Source organism: Lactuca saligna, chromosome 1 (assembly GCF_052625555.1).
Source record: "Lactuca saligna cultivar CGN05327 chromosome 1, ASM5262555v1, whole genome shotgun sequence".
Lineage (NCBI taxonomy): Eukaryota > Viridiplantae > Streptophyta > Magnoliopsida > Asterales > Asteraceae > Lactuca > Lactuca saligna.
In genome coordinates, this window is record NC_136417.1 from 48,369,865 (window position 1) to 48,374,978 (window position 5,114).

General features: G+C 33.6%; 1 non-coding gene and 1 pseudogene across 1 annotated transcript; both read right to left on the bottom strand.

Moving 5' to 3' along the window:
* Positions 1-338: 338 nt before the first annotated feature.
* Positions 339-444, bottom strand: LOC145027889 (U6 spliceosomal RNA). The gene has a single exon (XR_013675652.1). It is a non-coding gene; the product is annotated as a U6 spliceosomal RNA (small nuclear RNA).
* Positions 445-3,331: 2,887 nt separating this feature from the next.
* LOC145035717 (putative CCR4-associated factor 1 homolog 11 pseudogene) lies at positions 3,332-4,480 on the bottom strand (annotated as a pseudogene).
* Between the last annotated feature and the right edge of the window lie 634 nt (positions 4,481-5,114).

The window sequence follows — 5,114 nt, forward strand, 5'->3', positions numbered from 1 at the left end:
AAACTAAGAAACTGAAGTTGCAAAATAAATAAAAAAAATTAGCACATAAACAAACACATACAAACTATATACAACATATAAACAGAAGTTTAAAAAGCATGAAACTTAATGACAGGAAAAGTAAAAAACTTAAATGAGACTTTATAGAAAGAAATATCACCCTTATTTGCCACAAATGGTTGAAGAAATCAACAAGAAGATCAATCTGGCCATGAAATCCACATGTTATCTGATCATTACTTCAGTAGTTCATCTACTGAAATGCAAGAATTGCAATTGAACTCTATTGGCATTTGAAAATGAAATTAGGGTTTTAGAGAAGACGGCGAAGTGTTTAAAAAAATTTAGACCATTTCTCGATTTGTGTGTGTCATCCTTGCGTAGGGGTCATGCTAATCTTCTCTGTATCGTTCCAATTTTATCGGATGTCTCCGAATGGACGACTATAGATGAAGAACTTTGTCATATAGAAGAGTAGCAGGTTCTTCTTCTAGTCGATATGGGACGACGCAAGTTCTAAACAAACTAGTTTACTAATGATGGTCATATATTCTCAATGTCTTTAAAATTAGGTCACTAAGGGTTTTTTTTTGTGCGTATTAGACCAATATGATTGCTTTTACCGTTTAAAAATAATCCTTTTACCGGTTAAACATGAAGAAACCGGTATAAATGACTATTTCTAAATAGAAATAACAACCATATTGGTCTAATACGCATAAAAAAACATTAATAACCTAATACAGACAAACTACAAACCTAATTACCAACTAAGTCTTTATCCCCATTTTATAATTCAAGTTATAGTTTAACCATTACTTTATTCTATATATTTCACAATCAACCCTTCCTTTCAACTCTTTTAACAAACCAAATTAAAGAAGTTACATAATTAGTCCCTAAACTTTTATAAAAACCCATATGCCCCTTTTTAATTAATTTATTTACTTTTAAATTTTTTGTCACGACAATTCATCCTCTTAAATTTATTTTGCTTATCTATAGAAAAACTTGTATTTAAGGGCCCATTTTTTCGCACAAGGCTTCTAAAATCAACATAACTGCTCTGCATGTGCACGTTAAACAATGATCTAGGTCATGATTATGTTGACGGATACGTGTTGGCTTGAAGGTTGTGTTTAAATCGTGTGCTTAAGCATGTGAGCTCGATAGACAGAGGGATTGACGTTTCTACTATTTTTCATGTGTATGATTCGACATTTGAGATCATCGGTCATTTTTTAATTAATTATCTAGTTATTTTGACTCTGATTTCAAAGTCGTAGGATTTTGACAATCCTACTTTCACTTGATTTGCAAATTTTGTTTATTGGTCAAAAAAAAGTTAACGGTTCATAAAATATAAAATATAAAAATATAATCAATATATATATATATATATATATATATATATATATATATATATATATATATATATATATATATATATATATATATATATATATATATAAACCTTTGATTTGATGTGCTCATCGTAACGTGTATTTGGGTTCTTTGACATTTTATAAACAACATTGTTTTTGGAACGAATAAGCATAGAAAGGTGGAGATTTTAACAAATTGATCTCATTCGTATTTTTATATGCATAATATGTTGAATTAGATTTGCTGGTTGCATAAGCCTAGGGGCTTTTTTGCACCTCTTAATGGTTCAATAAAAAAGTTGGCTCTAAGTATGTTATATTCAGAGCGTTTAGTTTTTTTTTTTTTTTTTTTTTTACCGGTAAATAGAGAGTAACCCGACCCGATGGATCAGGAATGTCTGACAAGCTGTCAAGAAGGGTACCACTCACCATCAAAAGGAACGAAGAATCGAATTCATATCAATCCAGGAAAATCCCCAAATGTACTCAGCCAAGAATAAAAATCTTGACCTCATCCATTGAGACCTATAACCCATATAAGCTACTAAACTTTTATCATATCTGAATGAGATAACCCACCTCTTAATCACTCATATACAAAAGGCACATTGAATGACTCTGAATGAGAAAAAGGGCACACTTGCCCTTCCAAGACCGGCTTTAACAAATCACTGGTCTCTCTCTCTCTCTCTCTCTCTCTCTCATCAGAATTGGCTAATATATCTTTCTCTCTGTCAAACACACAACCATCAAAATTGGCCCAAACCATCGATAATGATTTTTCCCTTTCTTCACACTAAACAATTTCTTTTCTTTTTGATTTCACTAGTCTTTCATAGTAAAAGGTCAAATATGTTTGTTGGATTTTTTATTTATATAAAGATGAAATTGTTAGATTATTTTAGGGTTTGGTCTTGATGTATTGGTTCTGGTTCAAACACTTGATTCCGTAACCATGGAGTCATTTTGTTAATATGTATGTTAAAATCTCATCTTTTTTCCCTCTATATGTTTCTATTTCTCTTGTTTCTCTTCCAATTTTTTCAAAAGCATGTGGAAAGTATTTTTCCTAGTTATTCTTGCAGGGAGCCAATCGAAAGTCAAAGTCAACAATCAATCGAGTATTCCAAGATCGGCTTCAACAAGTCATCTATGAGCACAATATCCATCATTTTTACCATATTTATGGAGGTTGCAAGTAATTTTTAGTCATGTTTGTGGTTTTAAAGCGATATGAAGAACTATAAAACAATGTTGTTTTGCATCTTTGATGATCGGTAATTGTGTAATACAACTTTTGATGATTTATATATCTACAGTCAACAATGTGTATATTATAATATGTGTTTAAACATCGACTGTATGATGCTATTTTGTTATATGTTAAAGACCATAGGAATTGTTTCTTTTTTTTTTTCTTTCCATTAACCTTGTACAAATTTTAAAAATTTCAATTTATTTATTCTTGCTATACACAATTTTAAGAGCATGATTTGATGTTGTCCAATTCTAAAATGAAAAGTAAAATACCACAACCATTCAGACGCAAACAGGCAGATTCATTCCTTCTTGAATGCCAAATAAAACAGTGATGAAGATTTTCAGCAGAGCTCTTCTAAATCATCTTCCTCCTGAAGAAAAGAACCATAAAGATCACAAATTATACACCCAGAGATCCTTCAATAACAAAAAAGCATCCCACTTTTTACAAGGTTTTAAAGAATGAATAATCATACCCCTGTTGCAAAATGTCACCATTCAAGCTTTCAGAATTCAGACTTCAACTCAACATCTCACCAAACACTTGTCATTGACAAACTGTCTTAATATCATTCAGCATATCCCAACAGCACCTTAAGGCCCTAAAACAAGAATCCATGGTGTGTGTACATGTATAATTGATTGATAGTAGTATGATCAAGTGTGCGAAATGAAAAGACCTCAGATAAAAGGAATATCAAAAGGAGAATGATATTAAAAAGCCAACAAATATACAACTGTTGATATGCTAATAGAATTAAAAGGGGAAATTCTACTATCTACCATGATGAAAACATTTCAGAAAACCTCTAACCCATAAAGAACGCCAGCATATTTCTCATGTCCACCGCTGCAAAGATCCCTAATCTTCTGAAAGGTGTGCCATGTCAGTAAGCTATCTGACCCGGCTTGATGAGATTTACCGACTGCCCTCTCCACCTCGAGGGTCTTAGCCACCCGATCCAAACCACCATAAAGACCTTCGCAATACCTCATCAGGTGTTTAACATCATACACCTTATCCCCAAAGAAAGTTTTCAAAAGCTCCATAAACAACGTCATTTCATCGGGTAAACCTCGCCCAGTCAAGATCTTAACCAAGTACCCGAAATCGTAAGCACTGTGAAACGTAACCCAGCTCACAAGCTCGTTACAGACCAACCCCGACGACATCATCAGCTCAGAGAATTTGACCGAGTCTATTCCGTAGTCGTGATTCTTCTGAAAATCAATCCCTTGTCGTTTCAGCAGCTCGATCGAGTCAGAAGCGTACTGATCCCGTGACGGATCAAAATCCTTGAAGTTGAACTCCCATATGAATCGGGTTTGGGAGTCGTTTTCGCCTAGATCGGGGAGGTTTCCGTTCGCATCGGTGAGGGTTAGACCGACCTGGATAAGTTTCAAGACATCAACATTAGATTTGAGGAGGAGGTAGTGGTCGGAAGGGGTCTGTTGACAGATGTAGTTGTAACCGGGGTTCGGGCGAACAACGACGCCCGGAAACTCCGTGTCCATTGAAACGTAAGGGTAATCGTCGATGATGGATTGAATTAAGCGAAACTCCGGTTCTAGGTTATAGGCCCACACAGATCGTATCACAATCGGTGGCGATGGTGATGAACAGCCCTTGCTAGACATGATAACGACCGTCGGATCTCCAGATCGATGTGAATTTTGGAGAGATCTGAGTATGACGATCTACAAAGGCGGTGATCGGCGGGCTCTAATGGTTGATTCGGATTAGGGTTCGTACAATAATATTTATAACCAGGTTGTGTGTGAGAGAGACAGGGGAAAAAAAGGACGTGTTTGAGTGAGTGGGGGAGGAGAGAGAGTATTGTTGCAGGGTGTATAGAAATATAATAAATAAAATGATTTTGACCAAAATAACTATATTTGTTAATCATGTACAAACATATATAACAAAAAGATTGTTTAGGGAGAATTAGAATAAGTTTGAAAGGATGTGAGTTTTTAAATGGTTAATGGAGTATTATAAAACATTTCAGGTTTTTAGATTTCTTATGTTTAAATTGTTCTAAGAAATGATTTTTAAAAAGTCCTCATATCTTTTCAAAAACATTTGTCAGAAAAACAAAAAGAAATAGCTTAACAAAATTTTGTATTAGGATCAAGCTTATAATTCTCACATTCGTGTTTATGTCATTGTTTATGCGGTTGTGGGTGGTTTCAACATTACAACTTGAAAAGAGTATTAGATTTTTTTTTTCTCATAGGAAATATTGTTATATCTAATTTTTATTGGTTAAAATAATATCAAAATCTATTTATGGGGTGTTTAAAGATTGTTGCAGTGGAAAGATAGCAATCTAGGTTGGCATGACATCCTAAATTGTTTTCAAAATCAAAATAAAGCTCTCAAACTCGAATATATGTTTGAATTTTACTTTTCATTTGATGTAATCAGTAATCTGGTTATATTAATTTGAGAATTAATTTGTCAAAGAA